The sequence below is a fragment of the Solea solea genome, chromosome 3 (assembly GCF_958295425.1).
Source record: "Solea solea chromosome 3, fSolSol10.1, whole genome shotgun sequence".
NCBI classification, from domain to species: Eukaryota; Metazoa; Chordata; class Actinopteri; order Pleuronectiformes; family Soleidae; genus Solea; species Solea solea.
This window is the reverse complement of record NC_081136.1, coordinates 15,547,616-15,571,606: the sequence shown is the minus strand read 5'-3', so window position 1 is coordinate 15,571,606 and position 23,991 is coordinate 15,547,616. Positions and strand designations below refer to the sequence as shown.

General features: G+C 39.1%; 1 protein-coding gene across 34 annotated transcripts in view; it reads right to left on the bottom strand.

Annotated features, from left to right (window-relative positions):
- Positions 1-23,991, bottom strand: part of LOC131456742 (receptor-type tyrosine-protein phosphatase delta-like) — a 316,523-nt gene that overhangs the window by 161,693 nt on the left and 130,839 nt on the right. Inside the window, exon 1 of one of the 34 annotated variants that reach the window (XM_058625312.1) lies at positions 18,268-18,290. The exons of the other annotated variants lie outside the window; for them this stretch is intronic. The gene's annotated coding sequence lies outside the window, so the exon portion shown is untranslated. Of the gene's footprint in view, positions 1-18,267; positions 18,291-23,991 lie in introns of those variants that run through there. 34 annotated transcript variants of the gene reach the window in all.

Genomic DNA, 23,991 nt, shown 5'->3' with positions numbered 1-23,991 from the left:
ATTGGAAAGTGAATTTATTTTGGGCTTAAGAACATAAGAACTGTTTGCATGTCAGCCGGAAGGCTACAGAAAAATGCCAATACACTGAAAGCTGATGGAATATTGTAGTTGAATAATAACATTTGCCTGTTCCCTCCAGTGAAATACACAAAGGTGTCAAGATATAACATGCAAAGTTGAGGACTCTTTTTTTTTTATTGGCTCAAGGGTGCTATAGTTTTGCTTAACAGTACTGCGTGTGTAGCGTAGTTTGAATGCACAAAGTGAATATATTAAGATTTGTTGACACATCTCCAAACATTGTTGTGTGACAGCGTCTGTGCATGAAAGGGTTCCTGCATCTTTTTCTCTTGACAGGCTTTTTTTTAAAAAACAGCCACGCCTTCCAACGCTAAAGCAAAATCTATAGACTATATTTCACCGCCTAAATTCAGTGTTCAGTGTTCAGAAAAAATATCAAGGGTCGCTCTCCACCACAGTACCTTCCACCTATACAAGGTTTTACACTTGCTGTAAATTCCATCAAGGTGAGCTAAAGTGTTTACCCCATTAATTTATTTCAGCTAAAGCCAGGGCACTGACCCATAAAATGAGCTAAGATAATACTGACCTTAACATGGTCTTCTGCACATGGAGGTAATTGCTAAAGCTCCAGATCAATCAATATTGACTTGCCAGTTTTTTTTTTTTTTTTTCCCTCTTCCTCACCCACTATTACTTGAGCTGAATGTGTAAAATTGGCTTTAGACGGATGGGAAACATATCCATGATAGTTTAACCTTTATCTAGCTAACATGTTGCCTTATCTGTACAATTATAGATTTTGCCAGTTAAGCTGTTTCACAGAAAATCTGTTGAGTGTTCAAAGACTGAAGAGTGTACGCCAATCAGCTGTAAAATGAATAAAAGGAAACTGCTGTGGCTGATTGTTGCTTATTAACCTCTGATTTAACTATAGAGGAATTGAAAAATACAATAAGGTCCTTGTCCATGCAAGGTAAGCATTATTGTCATATGGAGGCTTGCGTCTTTTGTTCCATATCACAACAGGAATGAAATGGCTGATACAGATCAATGACATTTCAACAATAAATGAAATTGTGCAGACGCACGTGCACAAACACGCACACACGTTTGCATTGCAATTTCTGTGTACTCTAAGGCATTTGATTTCTCTTTAATTTTTCAAGGTGCGGGCCACAGACTTAGCAGGCATTTCCATCTTGACTTGATAAATCTCACAATCTTCTTTTCCTTGCCACACTGAAGTAATTTATTTTCTATCTCTCCGAGCTATATTTTCCAGTTAATATTTCATTTTTTTTTTCATACAACCTGACAAAGGATGCCACAAGGGATGATAAGAATTCTGAAACCTTTGCACTCTCGCTTATAGATACAGGATTTACCTGGAGAATAATATTTTTTTTTAGACAAGTGAGACTTTTAAAATAACCAAGACAACTAACAACAAACAAACATGTGTTCTTTTATTTATAATCTAAATACAATGTAAACATTAAAATGGAATATTACTTATAATGACATTAGTTTTCATGTGTATATTTAAGTCACAGGGCTACCTGCATTGACTATATCTGGTGAAAACAAATATGCTATAAATGTGTTTGCCCTCTGGTGTAGATAACACAGACTGTCTGACTAGTGTCTCTATTTATATTTTCCAAAACAAAAAATCCCAATTGTGTCACTCAGACCTATTTTCGCACCCAAAAGTTATAAATTCTTCATTCATATGCAACAGATGTGCTCATATTTGCCTTGGGATTATGAAAGTATTAAGGCGTGTGCACAGAAACTATGATCTCAATGATTTACAAAGTGGACCGTAATTCTTTGCAGCAGCACCAAATTACTTGTTCTTTGAGTGACGGCGAGTGGTATCCTTGTGGCTATTCAACTCACCCTTAATTTGAATTTGATAAGATTTCTTTGCGAGACATTGTTAGGCTAATGTGAATTTGGAAGGAGGACTGGAGCCAACCTGGCTTAACTTTGATGAGGTGTTATTATCTAATATCAAAAGCAGATAAAACCCTTATTAGCCCCAGTGGTCTTGCTAGAGTGGGAACTTATTATACAGACGAGATGAGACGAAAAGTAGATGAAGTATTAACACGGCCATGGGCTTTGTTTCATGTCCTTAAGCTTTCTGACAGGATCAACTTAATTTTGTCCTTAAATGCTGTGGGTTTACGAATGCAGACACGCGGACATTGTTTGAGAAATCAAATTCAGACTCATACAGTATTCAGACTCATATTTCATAGTAACATCTGGGGGATTACAGTGTCTCAGGCCAGAGGCGGTTTTATAATCAGTTGTCATTTTAGGAGCCACATGACCTTCCCAGCTTTGCTCATTTCTAGACGTCTTTCAATCCGATATGTGTGAGATAGTTGGCTACTCTCATTTCAAGAACTGTTTTAATGTGCCTCGGGTTCCAGTGTTTTCCTTAAGGCCCTCGTGGTGACACATGCTGGAGGACTGTTCATGTTGAACTTAAGGTGACCATGCTTTGTTGCACTTTAATAGTCACAAGAAATAATAAACATGTTGAACTCGAAGCAGCTGTAAAATGCCATGGTAACATTAACATTAACACAAATAAACAGACTCATTGGGGCTGAATAAAATCCTGATGCAATGTGTGTTTAATTGTCTAAATAAAGGAAATTGCTAAACCACTGGGATTTCCATGCACAACAATCTCTAAGGTTTACAGAGGAAGATCTGGGAAAGAGAAAATATCCAGTGAGCTGTAATTCTCTTGGTGAAAATGCCTTGTTGATACCAGAGGTCAGAGGGTATACAGAGGGACGATAGAGGGGCAAGAGTTATTTGATGACCACTCGTTATATCCAAGTTATGACCATTTCTGAATGCACAATGTGTTCAACCTTGAGGTGAATGGGCTACAACAGCAGAATATCACTCTGGTTGACACTCCTTTAGCTAAGAAGAGGAAATTGAGGCTGTAATTATGCACAGACTCATCAAAATGTATTGGACAAATGCTTCTTGGTCTGATGAGTATCAGTTCCCAGTTCCACTGCTGCATTCAGATGTTTGGTTTCGAATGCAGCGTAAATAACAAGAAAGCATGGATCTATCCTGTCTTGTATGAACTTTTCACGCTGCTGGTGGTAATGCAATAGCGTGGGGAGATATTTTTCTTGTCTTGCCGACCAGAGTAGTGTAGGTGACCATGTCCGACCATTTATGACCACAGTGTACCCATCTTCCAGTGGGAGAACTTGCCAAGTCACAAAGCTCAAGTCATCTCTAACCCGTTTCTTGAACGTGACAATGAGTTCCCTGTACTCGCAGTTGAAAAGAGCACCGGTGGGAGGTGGTGGAATGTGAAATTAATGGCGATCACGGACGTGCACACCGTGCAGATGACAAATCTGCAGAAACTGCACGATACCATCATGTCATACAAACCCTAATCTCGGAGGAATGTTTCCTGTACCTCGTCAAATATACGTCACAAAGAATTATGACGGTTTCAAAGGCAAAAGAGGAACCGGGTACTAGCGACGCGTGAATCTAACAAAGTGGCCCGTGTGTGATACAAGGAGGATGCAATACATTTGTTTTGACAATGTCTTTTTTATTTATAGGGACTCATAATAGATGATTCTATTTGTAGTTTAACATCTCCAAATATAAATGCAGTTTTACGTACACTGCATACTTGGAAGGCATTGTAATCTAAATTCCTAGTCCTCTCCAGAAAGCACAAAGTAAGCACACTTGAATGCCAGCAATCAATGCTTTGGACCAAGAGGAATGAGCGTCTGACTCGCTGACTGAGGGGCGGCATCAATACACAACGTTCACCCTAAACAAGTCGGAAAACACCTTGGGTTCCAGCACTATGTCCCATTGATTTCTGTTCAGCTCAACATGGATTCCACACCATTAAGACATTTAATTCTCTTTCAAGCAAAGTCATTACACAGCCGAGCATTTAATTAAGCAATCACAGCAGTGCAATCTGAATGATTCAGTGTCTAAATGAGGGCCAAGTTGGCATGATGGTAACTTAACAGTTTGTGATGACGCGGCGTCTAAATTTCACAATTCACAACATTTGAGGGGGAAAATGAAATAACAACAATTACCTGCAGACTTCTTTACGCACTCTAATCCACACAGTTAACACTCTTGCTCAAGTGTGTTAAGGGTTTTTTGAGGCGGAAAAGCCAGGTATTCATGGCTGACCTACTTCCTGTGTCAGAGAAATATCATTTTAAGCGCATGGGCACCGATTTGTCTGAAGATGTAGTGGGTAGGTGTTGTCACCTCTCCACGCCTCTGTGAGCATGGTGACAGTTTATTATGTATGGATGTGGCCTCTTAGCACTTGGTTTGCTTTTCTCCAAATGAGCTCGGCTGTAGTGACATTGGATTTTCTAAAATGTTGTTCTGTCAACATTGCTTGTTGTGGATTTAGAATGAACTTTGAAAACAACTGCCAACACACTGCCAATTCATGTGTCTTATGAGTTTGAAATCTTTCCTTAACATTGTTAATTGTCTTTGCCACCCTGCATATGAAGCTGTTTATATAAAAACAATCAGCTGGAAAACAGGAAAACAATTGTGTGCCTTGCGATGCATTGATTAAACAGTAACCAATTGAAACGGCACAATTAATTTCATGTTCAATTGTTTGTGGACAAAGAATGAGAATTAGTTAATTAGTTCAAGTACAAATTGCTCACAAATGGAAGTCTCTGGTAAATCAAATATTTCCATTGCAGGGTTGCTGTTGATGATGCAAAAAGCACACCTCTGTTGTTTTAATGGTTTTAACCACTTCTGCTGCTCTCTGGGATTCTGCATCACTCTCCATCTTATCACAATGTGGGTCGGCGTGCAGGTGGTAGGAGCATCTGCAGCTGCACCTGTGTGTTTACAGTGTCACAGCATGTTGGTCTCCTCAAGCCATTCGTTCCCGGTGCATGTTTGGATTCATTTTTTTTTTTACAAAATGCTACAAACATGTTATTTTTTTTTAGGAAAATCACATATTTCTGTCTGTGTTTTGGAACACTTTGGGTAGATGTGTTTTTGCTGAGACTTAGACGTCAAGTTTCAAGTCATCTATCACTGTAGAACATTGTCATTTTCTGAAGATGTATCTCGGTGATGCCCTGGATACGTTTTTTTTTGCCTTACATTGTGTGCGAGCACACAGTTCCATGTGTGACTTTATATAAATGAAAGAAAATAGTTATGACAGCTGTGATTCTGTGCACAGACCAACAGATTGTGAATAGTGGATCGATGGTTGATGATCACACCTGCTCTTGCATTTTTGAACACTACATTTTTCCAGCAGTGAACTTTGACATTCTTAACTCTGACAACAGATGTTAATCAAAGTGAAAACTTAATCCTGGCCTGATAAGACGCTCTATTTTTAACGGGCTCATTTTAGCGGGGGGGCTCGATCAGGTGAAATGAAGAGGAACTGATTGCTTGTGGTGATTGTGCTGATTACATTTTAAATTTAAAACTTTCCTCCTTCTACACGTTTGTGAACACTTTTGCAGACAATGACGGAGCAGGCTAAGGAAATGCCATGGTCCCTGCAAATTCAAAGACAAGACATTTGACAAGTTTACTTTTGAAGTTATAGAGCTGAACAAAGGTCCCCTCACAATAATTGTTTTTTTGTGTTAAGTAATGTCTGTATATAAATGCATGTATTCATCCATTTTTCTTAAAACCTTAGGTTTACTTAACCTTTACTTAACGTTTTACCCATCACTGGTAATGTGTATAAACACAATTATGCCTCCAACAGCCCAAAGCTGACGTTGCTGCATTATCTTCTCATGAAAAAAAGCACATTTCGTATATTATTCTGTTTCTGTATCACCACAGCAGTATAAATCGTCAGCATCTTTTCAAAGTTAAATAAAACAATCATTTTCGGTAGAAGGGAGAGTTCAGCCTTCCTGACCTTCTCATATTCAGACTGTGGGCAGGATTTGCAGTGACTGAGATCCGTGTTGCAATTTTCCCCCTAGTCAAAACATTATGGATGCTTGTGCTACAGCTGTCATATAAATGACATTTGAAAATGTACGATGAAAGGCATTTGCATAAAATACGGGATAAAGCATTAGCATAAAGGGGAAGGGGTATTTGCAATTGTGTCCATGCCTTCTGTAAGAGATGACTCGTCATGACACGTACATACTGTACATAGATACAGGGGGCGACTAACTACAGTAAAAACATCTAAATGATAAAAATTAGGATGTGTCTGAAGTAGAATTCCACTATTTAAATATACACAGTACCCTACAGAAGGGGCATTCTGGGTCCAAGCAGGATTTATAAGCATGAATATCCATGTACTAATAAAAGAACAGATGAGGACTGAGACTAATCTGCGGTATCAGACCAACATGAAAACGCTGTCGCTGACAAAAATGAGAGACCCGGCAATAATTTTACATCAAGTCACATCAAGCTTTGTGAACTTTTGAAACCCAGTGGGTTTAATATCATGGCGGAGATATCAATTCCAATGCAGAAAATGGCTCTTGATCTTTTTCACATTATTTTGCATCTGTTTCAAATTTTTTTTTCTCCATCGATCTGTGTGTCGGTGTGATATGGCAGATAAAGGATAAATGACAGCAACCGTACTCGCCATCTCGCTCTGATTATTGTTGTTCATATTTTAAAGTCAAATGTGTCACTTGTAATGGGCAGTGATATGTTAACTGCATCACCTGTTAAGTCTGTTTGCTCAGTTCCCAACATCAGCTTCTTTCAGGCATTTGCAGTTTATATGCAGTTTATACTGTAGCTTAAGAAATGTTGTACTGTGTGTTGTACTGTTGCTCCTTCTGTGAATCAAAGTGGTGATTTTCCTTGATGATGAAACAATGATTTCATGACCATGAATTTTAAACGCTATGCCAGCGCATGGTTACAGCTGCTCCTCTCTCACTCACTCACTCACTCGCTTGGCATAAATGTGTGGATCCGTGTCAGAGCAGACTGGGAGTCCACAGCTCCATTTGTTTTGTCAAGTTGAGACAAAACCAGCTTGTATACAGCATGTTGTTGAACGTGACCTTTGTAAGCGAAGACGGCAGCTCATGATGCCGTGGTGATATGAAGAAAGATGATCCAATTCACCACATCACTTCAGCAGCATTGAGTAAACATAATCAGCCTGACATGTGAACGGGATTAGTCAGACACACAACATGCACTGCAGATGCAGGGTTGTCTAAGCAAAGCCACAGGCTACAAGGTTTATGATGCCTGGCTATATTATACCCATATATGCAACCCTATATGTTTTAAATGAGGACATCTACAAAAATACCACATACGTATTGGTACTGTGCTTGGGTTTAGTGAGCTATAGTGTGCATGATGAAAAACACTGAGTTGTAAAATAAGCAAATATACTGCATGTATATATCAAACAATAACAATAGAAAACCAGCCATTAGATTTAACAGGGGCAATAAAACAAAACATTTCATTTATTATTTAGGGAACTGCACATACAGTATGTGTTTGCTATGGGAATGTTGAGTGTACCTCAGTGAAGACGTCAAGGACTGTTAATCTATTGAATTTATTACTTTTGTTTTATGCACGTTGTCATTCTCTTTAAAGCGTTGAAGTCGTACTATAAACATCACTCAGTTCCTAATGGAAATGTGACACAATGATGAATATTTTTGAACTGTGCAACTGCAACTCCATTGCACTGTACCTCCTAAAATATTTTACTGATATTTTTCAATGGCATATATTGTTCATAATGCCATAATGCCCAGTCAGTGATTGTATTGCACATTTTGGTTGCATGTGATGAGCAGCATAACTGATTTCCACATTTCTTTAAACAAAGGAAAAAGGAACATGGAGATAGTAAAGTCATCAGGGCAAAAACATCCAAGATATCTTCCTCACACCATCTATTTAACTTCCCTGTCCTCAAGTGTTTGAGATTGCCTGACATACATATCCATCCTAAAACCATAAAGCTTTATAGATAACCCACTGGGTGAAAAGTACAATCCTGAGAGAGGCCTACGTTGAGGTCAAAGGTGTGAAAGTCAAGGAACATTCTCTCCCCTGAGACCTGTGACAGAGCGGAGGGGATGAGACGTCAGTCATGATTTGGCCACAGTGCAATTACAGAGCAGCTCCTCTGACAGTGATTGATCAATGAGGAAGTCCCTTAATGAAGACAAGTACTCAGGGTCTCCCACTGGCAAATTGACAAAAGTTAGTTGTGGTAAAAGGGACCCATTTTTTCTGAGACGCTAAGAGGATTGCGGCACATTTATGGAGGTGGCAGAAATACAGTATGCAGGTGCGTATATGTACACAAGCTAAATGGAAACAATGTCAAGGAATTTGAAAGTTTAAAGTTAACGTTTTCTTTCTTAATGGCTACATTTTATACGTTTCCTGTGATAACCTCTATCCCACAGTAGATCGATGTAAAATATTTAAATAAACTGAGGGCATTTGTGGAGTTTTGATCACTAGTAGTACTTTAGAGTAATGTTTGTCAGAAAGACAGTCTATTTAGTTGCAAAATGGAAAGGTTTCTGAAAGGAGGATATTGATTTAATATGTTAAAATGTACATTTAATGCTTCTTGCAAGAAAGGTTGACTGTAAATACATTAATTCACTTGTTAAGCAACAGAATAGGGGACTTGCATATATACATATGTGTGTGTGTTTATTTTCTTACTCACTTTTTATGCAGTTTACTATTATTCTTGTTTCTGCATACACATGTTTTGCAGTTGCTTATTTTTTCTTTGTTTGCGTATAGCTTACAATGGCAATAAAGGCATTCAGTTCAGTCTTCTGATATAAAAGAATATGGGATGGATGGATGGGTTGGTAGGTTATTGGGTTGCACCTAACGTTGTTTCCGTTTTGAGTTCCCTAAGGAATTTTGGAAGTTTAAACACTGAAGGCTGAGAAAAATACCCCATTGAATAAATTACACGTCTTGGAAATTAAAGCCTAAACTGTCTCTAAATGTTGCATGTAAAAGTTAACAATGTAAAATAGGTGTTGTTTATTTTCGTATTAACTTTTGATCCATCTGATGAGAACCAATAAGCATTTTACGATGTCTATGAACTCCAAGCTGATCCTATATGACTTCAACTCTGTTTCAAAAAAAACAAAACAGGCTGAACTCAAAGGCCACTTGAACATGACTGCCTCAGTTGGGCTGTCAAGTGCAGCCTCATTGTAAAACACCAGACAACAAGGAAATCAGGCCCTTGAGGCGTAGGCTTCATATGCCACTGTGTTAAAATTCAGAGTTAGATTTAGCCCTGTAAACTCTGAAGAAAATCTGGACCTTATTGTCTGACCTACCATAAGGAGGGACACATTTGCTTTCTGCTCTATTCATAACATGTACATGGGTGGGGTGGGGGGGGGTACTCTCTCACACACACACGGCCGTGGGAAAACTTAGCAAAATCTAAACTGGGAAGCTGACGCTGCTTCACTAGCGTTGCTGATTAATAAGCAGCACACACTGTGCCACATGCTCTTTATTAATAGGTCCAGGTGCAGTTCATATAATCTTTTAGTCAATCTATGTTTATGGGCTTGACTATACACATGCTGACAGTTCATCAAATCACTCCTCTTTACGTCGTCTTGATCAATATCTTAATGACCACTCAAATTCAAAGGCTCTCGCTAACACGGACTCTGCAAACAACCATTTGAAACAAGAAATCACTCTATGTATATTTAGGGGATTGATTTAGAGGTCGATCGCAGTGGACTCAAGTTCTCAGTATAAAGGAGGCAAACTGTTATAAAGATTGCCTTTCATGTCTCTAGGAGCACAGTGTATTTGTGTTTGAATGAGCCTGAGCTCACAGTGCAGCTGCAAATTCAAACTGTGCCCAGCTTCAACAAGCTCAAACACGAAGGCCGTCACCTGTTATCTCTGCGCTTGCTTTAAACATCAAGATTACAAAGCTCAAAGTAATGAAAGTGGGGGAAGTCAAACACCCCCAGAGTGCATTGTGCCATGCAGTGCTATTTTCTTATCTATCTCCGGCTGCAAAACATGTATGAAGCAAACTAACTTACTAACAATCGCAGCTAATTGTTTTCCCTTAAAAAAAATGAAATGCAATCTGTCTTTTTAGTGTCTGATCCTTTTCAATCCTGTCAAGAGATTTTCATTAATTTTGCTTCATAATGCTTATTCTTCAAGCACTACAGCTGTTTCCTCTTTTAACTGGCTTGTGTTGCTGTGGTTCCCATAGAAACCCTTGCCCAGGAACTTAGTGGTTGCGGGCACAGAGCACCGATGCACATGTCATTCAAAATGATTGGGATGTAATACAAACAACTGTTTGAGCTGAACGTGCTGTGTGCCATGCAGTAAAGCCAGAAGTACTTTTAAAAAAGTTTACAAAGTGCTTCAATAGGTTTACGAAGCAAAAAAACAAAAAGGATAATGACAAATAAAGATAATGTTAAAAGGGTGACTTCGCATGAAGGAAAGTCCCTAACAATTGTTGTAAGTGCCTCATCTCATTGTGCTTTAATACAAATCTTGAATAAGTACCATATAAAATTATAGTCAGAATTATTAACACACACACAAATACTAAAAGTGCCGAAAAAAAATGTTCCCTCTGCGATTAGAAACACATTTGTTTGTTTTTTTTTTCCCTAAGAATTGCTGTACACAACAGTGATCGGCATGTAACATTTACACACATAAGAGATTATAAACCACTGTCTTGCAAAGGAATTGGAGACAATTGTGGACAGTTGTTTTGCACCCCGAGGTGCCATGCATCAGATGCAGGAGTCATCATTTCACACCTAATGCACTCAGCGTACTGAGAGAAACCGCTGAAGACTGCAATAGCTTGAGGTGTCGTGCATTTATACAAAGGCTGAACTCTAAGGACATTTGTGTACATCAAGGTACTGAACATCTGAAATGTGCCTTAGGTTATTTCCAAATGTCTCCCTCTCTGTTTGTCTCTGTTATAAAAGCTTGTGTCGTATAAGCAGACTTGTTCGATCTATTTAAAATCTGCCTGAAAGGTTTAATTTCCATTGCGCCTCTGAATGTGTATTCACATGAGTTCAAGGTATGATGCTATCAGACATTTTCAGACACCACTGGAGATGCAATTACGTTTTTAATACAGCAGAATAATCTCAAGTCCTTTGCTTTGACAGTGACACATTAGCTAAATCATATTGTATTGATCCCCTACTTTATGACCGAAAATTGCACTTCGTAATTTGCATTTGAAGTTGACGAAAATTAAGAACAGGGTGATCTGTCAGTTTTTGAAATGCTTTCAACCCAATAATGTGGTTTGTTTAGCTTTAATGGCTGACAATGACCTCTGTTCTTTCTTCTTTAACTTTCTCTTGCGTGTTTGTCTGTCTATCGCTCTAAAACTCTGAGTGACTGAGTATGGGGTGAATTTAATGATTTGATGTTAACAGTGAAATGGGTCCTTGGAGCTTCAACAGCTGAAAAGAGCAACTATTTGGCCGCGGGACCTGCTTGCCTCAGCACTTAGAGGCACACATTTAAATGTTTGGCTTTCAACCGGAAAGGCCCAAAGGAGGGACATCTGAAGGGGATTGGGTAGAGACTTGATGCTGAGGTCCCAGGGAATTGCATGGTCATTCATCACATTAATGAATCATGTCACTTTATTTACAAAAAGAGACTTTTTTTTTTTTTTTTTTTTCCTCATGGATGCTCCCAACTATCATGATGTGGCTTTCTGTTAATGTTGACTGAAGTTAATCGAAAAAGGCAAAGTAATCTACAGTAGCTCAGATAGCCGGCCAAGTCGGGCTGATTGAAGCTGAATATTGTTACGCTCAGTTATATTCTGACAACAGAGGTCTAGATTTGGTGGATTTCTGGGACGCAGACATGGGGCAGTTTGAGCTTGGCATCAGCTCCAGTTATCAGCAATTGGGCAAGCTTTTGGCCAAAGGCAGGCCATTCATCACACCCACAGCATTAGTCTGAGCCACCAGCTGTGCCAGAACTGGGCCATGGTTGGACCCAATAATTTTGGCAAACATGGGAAGGTGGAAATCTATAGTTTAGATTTAGATGATATAGTTTAATGCATTGTTTCTCCTATAGTTATTTTTCTATCAGTCAAAGACACATATGTATGAACTATCTCCAGAAAGTGATACGTTTGGAATGATGGAATTCCTCTGCTCTTTTAGGAGTCTCATTAACTGTATGGTGATTTAATCCCTCTGAATTCACATTCATAAATCCTAGATTATTGTTGAACCAATAATACCAAATATGGCAGGGCTGAGAAAATCTACGAGCATTTTTGGGTAGTAATAAAGTGTTGGGCCACAACAGTCATTATGTACACAAATTTGACTAAATACAGTAGTAGTCGGCTACACAGACAGTCGTCTGTGTAAGCATGGATTAAACAGTTGATGTCAGACATCTCCTCAGATCAGCAACAAATAGAGTACTCCACTTAAAACAATTCTCTACAGATTTCAAGCAATTTTATTTTAATAGTTCTAGCGCAGGACAAATTACCATGATGACTATCGATATAAAAAACTGCATGTTTATATTTGTGTGACAAAAAGTTCTGCCTCTGGACAAATTTAAATCCACAATATAGAATCATAGATTGTTATAGAATATAGATTGGTATGCTTCTTATCCAAGTCCAATGGTGCTGCAACTGTTCCACTGATGCTAGTGGATTAATATCATCAGCTTTTTCACATACTGGGGACTGGCTCATGAAAACTCAGACAGGGCAGGGAGATTTAAACAACAACATGACAACATTGGAGCGATATGACATTTTTCTTTCCCCAGGAAATACAAATCTGTGATATAACCATTTTAGGGGTGAATGGATTTAAAGCACGATGGACAGATAAATCTCAGAACAGGGTGAAATAGATGAATCTAAAGTTATTTACCCTTTTTAATTGAAAATGTCTGTCACAGGGCAGCAAGCCGAGTCCTCTTCCAAGCCATTATCTGTCTGCCTTGATCATTTGCAGGTATTTTATGGGGAGTGATGTGCAGAGTGTCAGTGGTAGCCATTTAATTTATTTCCGTTGGATTTTTATAGGCCTAAAAATACAAATGCTGCGGAATGAAAAAGCTGGCAAGAGGTCAGTTTGTTAATCATGTCACTACATTAACTGGTTTGCAGATGAACAAAAGACCACCAGCAAGATTTTGCTGAGAGCGAGGCCCAAGCCCATTTTTACTGAAATTGGGCTTGGCCATTAAGTACGCCATTAAGAGTTGTTTGTGATGAAGCTGTCCACAGTTGAGCTGAAACTAACTTTTGTGATTTCGTGAGTTATCTGGGAAGATTTGTTATCCCTCAACAGTTGTCTGTAATATAATAGATTTAGACAAACAGGAGGTTTGTTTGAGCAAGCCCTTGGCCTTTACTCATAATTGCTCCCCAGTGTCCTGTCAATAGATTCCACTATCTTACCTACCTTGAGCTCTCACTCCCTGGCAGTCATCGTTGGTGCACAGCTTGTCTGGGCAGCTGAGTGACACAACGGCATCACAGTTTGAGCTCTGTTGCAAAATGTCTCTGGGTCCAGTGGAGGACACCACTGAGACACTGCCGGCCTGTGACAACAGGGACTACTTGAGCTCAATACTGGTGTGTATGTGTACTGACCAGGGACTGTGAGGGTTGTGTATGTACTGTGTGTGTGTATGTGTAAAACACTCACTCAAAGGATATCCAAATGCATATCCAGGGAAACAGACAAGCATAATGTACGTGGACTGATTTTCTGTAAACATCGACTCATTCTGAGGCTACACCTTTGAGAATTCCTGCACAGAGAAGTGAATGGGCATTCTGTAGCAACAAAAAAAAAAAAAAATCAGTGATCTCATGTCTTATTCATACAGCAACTATGAATCTTGACAGCACAAACCTCAGTGTGTGTGCTGCAAAGTCACTCTAGTCTACATGTCATAGCAAAAATGATGGGGACTAATTTAAGGACTAGTTGTCTTACAAATGTTATGCACCTCTGAAGCAATGGCTAATGTGTTTTGACAGAGCGTCTTCTTCACATGCCACCACGGACTGCACCTTGGTGGCCTATCCTTGTTGTCTAGCAGCAGCATATAAAGGCTCATTTGCACCATCTGCCAGTGGAGGTGATGGGGCAACACAACTGCAGAGGGACTGTTGAAAAAAAGAAAGAAAAGGATGGCAGCTGCGATTTACCTGCTCTTGTGCTTTTCCCTCAGTGGAATATTTCTTGTTGGAATTGGTCTTTTGGTGGCTTTTAAATGCCTCTGGTGATGAAGGACTGAGACGTTGTGTTCTTTCACACTGTCACAGCAGGAATTAGCACCTTCTCTGCTTGTGTTTTGGACAGTTTGAGTGGACAGGTCTGCAGTATTATTTAAAAAAAAAAAAAAACCATCATGCTTGGTGTTTGGATGAAATGCTTCCATGGCTATTGGGTGGATTTTTCTCTGACAAGAATCATAATTATGTTGGTCGGTTTCTGGTTTTTACACCATGAGGTTGAATTTCTGATTAATTTATTTTAGCAACATTTTGACAAATTGCATGACTGCCATATCGGAGTTATCCATGATACATTGGAATTACTGTGGTACTTATGAAGCATCACACATTAATCAAACATTGAGCATGTTTAAAGTCTCTCAGAATCATTTTCAAAGCTGTTGATTGTTATTTTTGTTGTAAAGGGTTTAGCGGGCTGATTTTGGAGCAGACTTATGAACTCAGACTGTTAGTGGGATAGAAAAGAAGGGCATTTTCGAGGGCATCTAGACAGTTGGTATGTCATCCTTTTTGGTAAACTACTGAAGTCAGGGATTCCACAGTGATGGTAATTTGAAGTCAGACAATCTTAGACAAGAATATTTCATGAGGGTTGATTCTGTCTCTTCGTATCGCTCTGAACTTCTTGCTTCTGTGAACTTCCAAAAAAAAGTTAGTGATCATTGGTGCAATGTGACATGCTTCTGACGATTTGATTGTTTCTGTGTTTGCACATGCAGAGGAGCAGAGGGAAAAAAGAGAGCTTCATGTGTTGCTCAAGGTCCTTTTTAGATATTCCCCATCCCACATCTCCCTGCACAATTAATTTTATCTTTGGGGTATTATCAAGAGGGAGCCTGGCAAAGCAGCATGACAGAAAAACGGTCCAGAACCCTGAGGCCCAGGGTGGGAATTAATCTGTTTGACAAGATCTCTCACAAATGATTTGCCAGGCTTTCCTTCAGTTGGATTTTGCCACAACCCTGAATATCCGAGGGGGTGAAGAATAAGCATGTCTCAAACATAATGTGGTCTGAATCGACTAAAAAAAGACTGAAGTGAGCGGTGACAGGTTGCTGTTGATATGTCGTGAACACAATAATTTAACGCAGCCCTGACAAGTGTGAGTGTGATGTCTTTTAAGTGAGCAACTGCATCATTAAGTCAACCATACAGTAGTAATTATAAATTCCCATTATGGCCAACTGTCGGCATTATTACAACATTATTTTCTCAACAAAGCACAATTAAGTCCTAAACTGAGCTTCCAAAAAATTGTTAATTTTGTTCTAGTCACTTTTTCAAAACTATTGACATCAAGCAGATGCTTGATGCATTATCTAGGATGCAGAAAATTAATCAAAGTAATGATTGAATAATTATCTCAAGTGCAATTAATTAAACATGCCAATGAACTCATCTTGAACAGCTGTCCTAGCTTCACCACTTAATCACTTGTGAGAATTACCAAACACAAATGGAGGACGCTGAGTGCATGCAATAATCTCCGCAAAGTGCATTGTTTACAAACAGTAATTAATATCACACCGTGTATTAGCAAGCTAAGTGACTGCAGTGCAATTCTATAATTGTACCAGAGAGAGTTGGGCTTCTTCCCCACTCTTCCCGGCTTGTCTTGTTAAGAAAACAGATTGATTATAAGACTAAGTGCTGATATTATCGACTCCATTCCAAAACTTTCCCACAGATTTACAGTGGTTTTGTATCTGTATTTTGTGAGTGCCATAGAACCTTTTTAAAATGTCAAAATGCATCATCCTTTATTGCAAAATCTATAGTTTAACCTACTGCATGTCCTCGGTACCATTAACCTGATAATTCATGCTGCACATACTTTCTTCCCACGTATTGTAAAATGGATTTATTTTATGGTTCTGCCAGAAAATGTGAAACAGGCACTGTATTTGTTGGCAAGGAGCTACCTAAAAGTGCCAGTGAGATCCCTTAGTGTCTCTTGAAGCTATAGTTGTGACCATGCCATTGTGAACGTCCGTGGCATGCTCCAGTGAGGTAATTTCGGGCATCACATACACGGCTTTCATGGGCCGTGGAGCCTGACAGTCACAGCGGACTCGGGAAATGGTCTGTGCGGTTCTGACATATGAGGGATCTATCTCCAACAGACTAAAGTCAGGAAGCAGAAATGAAGACGGGCAGCACCAAGCCTGAAAATGAACTGCACAAAACACAGTCTTGACTTGTGCTCCCTTGAGAGTGAAAGTTTTTTTTTTTTTTTTTTTGCCAATTATAATAATACATAAGATCTGTTCTTGAGTTCAGCACAATGGACTACAACACTATAAGACATGCGCACATTATTAAAATCAGTAATTACATGCACTTATTATAGCTTACATAAAATGGTGCTATTGTCATTAGCACATAAAACCATTGTAGGATTCTGAATATAAAAAGGATAATTAGCATATTCATTATGATTTTAATATCTTTCATGGTACTGTACATTTCAGTTTGGACTGTACCATTGGTGCAGAAGTGAGATATTAGAGTAATTGGAAAAAGCTTAGTGCAAATTGTGTGACTCTCTCCTTTTCTTTCTTCTGAATTTCAAAACACACATGTACAAAGACAACAAAGGGAACGAAATGCCTTCAATGCAAGGTAATTGATAATAACATATTGCAATGGTGACTGCTCCAGACAAAGGCAACCTATTAATTAAATGAAGTTCCATATTATCTCTGTGTACATGAGTTAAAATTGCTGTCGACATATGTTTCTGTCCTGCTGAGTGCACCAGTAATCATCTATGGCAACACTTTTCATTAAAGTGCATTCATTCTAAACCATAAATGTGCATTAGTAAACACAAGGGAGAACCACGACTCATAGTAAGATAAGGTTTCTGTAAGCTTTGTATTGGCATTTTCATAGTTTTCTTGCATGAGTTTTCCATTTTCAAATGTGAGAAAAATAAACAATTGATGGAAATGACACATAGCTTGGACTTTTGATGTAAATCTGCCCTTTGGAAAAGCAATCATCTTAAATTCTGTATTTGGTAGAACTCAATTTGCAATAAACTGATACGATAGTTCGCCCCCCCCCCCCCCCACCTTGTTGCCTTTTGTTGCTTATTTTTGCTCTGCCTTTGCATCCATATATTCTTGTCACACTGGACAATGCTTTTTAATAGCTTGAAGAAAGTATTGATCTCGACCGGACTGGATTTAAAACTATGTTTAAAGTGCAAACTAATTTTTACTGCTTGTTGCCAGCAAAACAACTCTGATCATTTTATTGTTTGTCCCAGCAGAGTGCTTTGTTGGAATCGATTTACCTCCACTATAATTGGTGTCATGCCTGGTTTGGCTAAATAAGCCCTTACACCACAAGATACTCAGACTAAAAAGGAAGTGCTGACACTTTGCTTGAATACATGTCTCGCAAAAAAAAAAAAAAAAAATTGTGAGGCGAGGACATTTGTTGTACACAATTTTGAAAACATCTTGTGCATTATTAATAGGTTCACTCATAGTCAGTTAAGAAATGTCATTTATCTTGCGTGCTTTACGTCAACCACGTTCGTGTCTTTACAGTACATCATGGGGGACGGTAACATTCGCTGTGACCAAAGTCTGCAATATATCATTTCATTTGTGTGTTTCCCCTTCACTGTAATTTAAACACATCACCAAAAAATGGGTTCACCCCCGATTACCCAGTGATGCTGAGTGAAGGTCAGTAAAACCCTAATTCACTGTCAGCTATCCAGATGTGCTTAATGTGTTTTTGTTAAGAGAAAAGAGCAAGGTTAAAATGTTAATATCTGGTGGTGACTACAATTCTCTCTGCGATTGATGCAGTGTGTCCCCCCCTTCTCTCACCCTCTGTCTCTCTGTTTCCCATTCACTCAGCCACAGATGCACACGCGGGCACACTCCCGCTACCCTCGCTCCTTCCTTCAGTGTACAAGTTGAGGCAGAGCCATCCATCCAAACCCGTAGACCATGAAATTAGGTTAAGACGTAAAGCTGTGAATGACACAGGTGTGGATACAAATGAGAACATCCGAATAAGAAAGTACAGATCCAAGGCGGCTGATACTGTTGCATTTATAGCCCTTCAGAATTGTATTTCACAGCTTCCTCCTTCATTTTATTTAGCCTACTTTTGCCTGTTGTATATTAGTGGTCTGGACAGTGCATTAGCATACATGCAGGGAAGCTGTCCATAGGGATATCGGGAGATCTGTTATGTTCCAAACCTCATCTCCCATAGAAAAGTCAGTGAAGCTTGTCTGCCCTCCTCCATTCCTACTTCTTTCTTTAAAAAAATTAAAAAACTATTATATACATATATATATATATATATATATATATATATATACACACAGTATATTCAGATTTTCAACATTCAGGACATTCTTCAGTCCTGTCCTTTGTCTGCTCTTATATGTTTCCCATTCAGGTATGACTACAATTTATCAGATTATTTTTATTATTTTGTTAGCTGTAATTTATCAAAGAGTAAAATAGCAACAATTGCAGTGTTTTTTTTAAATGTCAAAACCCCCAGACAGACCTCTGGTATTGGACAAAGACCTTGGGATTCTGATTTTTTTTCTTTCTTTTATCCTCTTGTGTAGCCTTATTTTAAATGAATTACTTCTGCAATTTGAAAAATTACAATTATTACAGAACAGAAAGTTTTGAAGGTTTAAAATTCCCATTTATATATTCTGATTTCACATTTCTGATCACTATGGTACAGTATGCATTTTAACAAATATTGTATTCTAGCTTATCCAGTAAGCTATTTACATTATGGCGATATGTACCTGTATACAAACAGCCCACTGCGTGGTGATTACGAATTTTGTGAGACATGAAAGCAGCCAAAATAAGGTTTTCTTTTCTACCTAAATGCAGGATTTAACATGCTCGCATGAGCAGTATTTTAATGGGAAAAAAACTATTTCTTCAAGTGTTGTAAATTACAGGCTGATAAGAAAAAGAAATGATGAGTTTTAGAAAGTGATTTGCCAAGCCTGAGCTCCGTAAATAGCCATAGTCATAAAAGGGATTACTCTTTGTGTGGTCCAAACATTAACTCCGCTCTGTTTTACTTTGCGATCTCGTTCAGAAACAACAATCTTGGCATCAAAGTGCTGTGTACTGGGCCACAGCTTTTGAAAGCAACCACATCTACAATTAGTAATGTCAGAGCACAATATTGACTATTGCTTTTACTATAATAGGTATTGACCTCTGCATCAGTGAGGATCTGCTGACATCTGCAATCCTTCAAACCCTGTGTTGGAACATGAAAAGTTTCTGCTCCAATCAACAGAATCACCAGAATGTTGAGCACTCAAAAGGGAATAAAATATGTACATTGGTGAATGTGACATTAGCTGAGTCTTGCTTTTGATTGATAGAACCTTTGGGTCCATGTGGAGAGCATGAAAGGCAGAGTCAGACTGTGAATTTCTCAACTAATGATCCTTTCCATGTTGAATTATGAATTATTTCATTATTGAATTATGTTTAACCTGGGTTTTCGAGATACCGTGACAGTGACAATGAAAGGGTAGAGGTGTGCGTGAGATTGGAATGTCAATCAATAAAAACGGCCTATAGAACAGATTTTACTAATTGCATCGGGATAAGTTCACAGTTGTAAGGAATGAATGGACTTGAGTTGGGAAATAAGCAAAATTTTTGTCAATGGCACTTGCTTACGCACACACACCCACACCCACACACACAATACAAAAGCACTTGTAGGATGCCAGGGGGTCAAGTGGTTTTCAGTGTGAGTTATGGAAAGTCCTGACGCTAGCTAATATTTCCTGATGCGTTCCCCCTATTTGCATACCGGGTGCTGCCTCAGCCAGCTTCTATTGTCAGAGCTTTCTATTTGAATGTCAACACTATTATTAAAGCAGGTGAAGCAACAGCAGGTGTCTCTCGCCCTGTCTGTCTCGTATCCTCTCTCTGTCTTTCATTGCCTTTGTGCCCCTCTCCCGGTCTCCTCTGCTTTCCATCTCTCAGTTTTGTATAACAGCTATCATTATGTGTCTGCGGAACAGAATCCACTTGGAATCCATTTTTTCTGCCTCTTGCAAGTGCCTGTATTTTTCTAGTCTTGACATTCTACCAATCTTTTCCCACTCACTCTGACGGTAATGGGTGAAATGGAGAAAGCTCCTTGTTGCTGTCTTGCCTCTATTTTCTTATTGTTTACAGCCATGGCTCTGACAGTGTTGCTTCTGACTGGCTTGGGGGAAAATGGACACTTTGACATTCCACACCCTGCAATGTGGCAGTGCATGCTATTACTAGTAAACATTATCCATTACTGCTCTGACAGCTGATGACCAAGATTCAATCCTCCTGTACCCGCTTCTGCAAGATTACACACAAAAACTCAAAATAATAGTACAGTTATGATAGATTACTGCCTATATTTACAACAGAAAAAGGTAAAATAAATATTTGATAACAGTGTATGGCCATGGAGTTTCGGGATATGGGAGCTCTCTAAGCAGAAGCAATAACATTTTTGTCATGTTAGGAGAACAAAGTCATTGTCAGTTTCTTATCAATAAATCAGTAGTCGGTACAAGGGTCAAGTTTTTCATTTGTGTTTTTGAAATGTTTATGCAATGTGTAAAATTAAATATCACAACCGTAAAAGCTGAATTTCCTTGCTCCACATTCGAGTGGGTTATAATGATTAAGAATCCGGCTGCAATAAAGACGTGACTGTAAAAAGAACACAAGTGAAAAAGTAAATTGCTTTCGTACTTAGTTATTCAAACGGGATACATAATTCATTGGTCATTCATTAAGTTAGTGCTTTTTTCCTTCTTATTCTGAATAGTGTGTCATTTCAAGTATGCGCACACTGGGCAAACAGACTTTAATGAGTTTGAAGTGGTCTGAATTGCTAAGAGATTAGCACTCCTTCATGATATACAAGAGGAAGTAACTGAGGTGCACAGCTTCTCCCACGCTTGCAGGAAGTCTAAAGGCAATGAAAGTTGATCCTGATGAATGTAAAATGGTTTGTTTGGGGACAGAGTTTTCTTATTAAGCTTCTTTGAGAAAATGTACAACGTCAGATAACAATTCAGATCGCAACTGCATTAATATATGGAAATACGAGTTAAAACGGTGTAAAAATAACAAATATCGATAGAAAAGGAATATGCTTGTTTAGGAGAAGTTAGCACTTGAGTGTGTGTGCATGTTTTGTATTTGACATTTCATGGTTTTCATATTATAAATATAAAAACAGTAATTGCTCTTCCTTTGGTTGCTTATCAACGTTTTAGCCTGATTGTTTTTCTTTCCATTGGAATGAGATATCTACAGTAATATCTGGATGTTGCTATTTGGTGTTTTGTTATACAGACGTGGCAACCACAGTTACAGACTGCATTAATGTTAAAACAAAATAACGACACAATACGGCAGTACAACGTAATGACCAGACAAAGAAGATGATGAAATTAAGTGAAGAGTGCAGGGTGCATTTATTCAAAGAGGGCCAGGAATATTATGGGAGTTAATCATACAAATGGCAGATTTATTGGTGAGTTTTGAGATTTGAATAATAGATCTGACCATGAATCACTTGGCACGCATGCTACCAGGAACCAATGATGTCACCAATAACCAATCAGCAAAGTGCAGTGATGGAATCTGTAGCCAATGATGATTCAGAGTTTTTAAAATGTGGCCAGAGAGCATGTGGTGTTTGGAAATGATTCATCCATCAAATACATTAAATATTTTCTATGAGGCTGATTAGGATGATTGGATACAAAAAAACTGAACAATTGAACTGTTGATTAGAAAGCACTTCCGCCTCTGTAATTTCCCCACATTTAAATGTCATGTAGTACGATAATATAGCAGCTAAAAACTATTCTCTTTGTAACAACGTAGTGATATCGCACTTCCTCTGTGTGACTTGTGATCCAAGCCTCTTTGTGGTTTAGATGGTTGGTGTGAATATGCTGGAGTCAGGTTAGTGCACGTGAGGCTGTAACCTTGTTTATAAAGCAAGACGGTTTGAGCCACGACCAGCTGTGATGTGAGCATGGACTGACGCCACTTTGGTCACACGTGTCAATGTGTCACACAGGACAGCACCGATATGGTACCTATATGCTAACAATATTGACTGAAAGTGTACTGTACTCCGACGTATCACACACACGGGCTCATACGCCGACAACCTGCGGATTTTCAGATCACCTAGCTGGATGGATTTTGTGTTGCCTCTGCCAGAAACAGGATAACTTAAATTGGTTGTTCTTCTTGTTGTGTGTTTAGAGTCCAGGTTCACTGGGTTTTGCAGGACCCATAGATTGAACAGCCAACACCTTTCTGAGAGCACAAAGGGAAGCAGTCGGTGTGACTGAATAGGCATTTGTTTTGCTCTGAGGTTCTGGTGCCAATGCAAAATCCAAAAATATACTGTATATAACCTTTAACCATGAAAAGAGCTGAAATGAGTGTAGCTGTGGGTCTAAATCGATATGTAATGAACTTTTAAACTTGTTACCAAAAAAAAGAGACACTACATAATGTAATAAACTGTATGACTACGTCTTTGAGACATTACGTACATTTCATCTCACAGTTCTGCTGTTGAGCCCATCCTGATATCGTGTGACATATTACCCCTCATTACTACAGAAATATGGAATTCATTTTGTCACAACTAAGCATTTTAATATGACTGTCACTAATATCATTCATATTGGCAAAATTTCCAGTTCAGTGGCTGAATATTCTCATATCCGGCAAGACCCAGGAACGGCACTTTTTCTTCCCAAGGAGGCAGACGCAATATTGCATGTCTTTTGAGTTTATGCAAAGCATCTCCCATTTCTCTACAACAGCACTCACTCAGAGCAGCCATGGCAAATATCATTAAATGCCTTGCTAACACCCTACCCCCTCTACACACACACATAGACACAAACAAACCCACATGCAAAACCACCCCCTTCTCTCTCTCTCTCTGTACCATAACCATTCCTTCCCTTCCCTTTCTTCGCCGTGGCAGTGCAGGAGGGAGAGAGTGCATTGATCTGCTAAAATGAGCAGCCATTTCACAGGGCGATTCTGCGCAGCGCTCATGTCCCTGAATGGGAATTGCTCATTTCACCTGGCTGCCTTGACTATAGCAGACTAGTGGGAAGCCCCACTGGAGAGGGACGAGGGACAGAGGGGAGGGGAAGGAGGAAAAGAGGGAGGGAACACAGGAGTCAGGGTCCTGGTCAGGGCTTGGCAAGCAGCAGATAAGAGCTCCTCATGCTGCTTCTGCATGCATATACCACTGCTGCCTGAGCCTCTCTTTCTGTCTTTCACACTCACACACACACACATACACATTTCCCCACATATGTGAAGCACTAATAATAACTTTGGCATTCTGGTGAGTCAGCCGTCTTTCCTCAGGCAAGGATAAAAGTAAAACACGGTGCCGTTATTGAGTCTGAAATCACTAGCTGTGGAATTCCCAGAACAGAGCTTTAGCTCAGCCTGTAGTCCACTTACTGCCAAGATGCCATGTGTCTGCAAGATCTT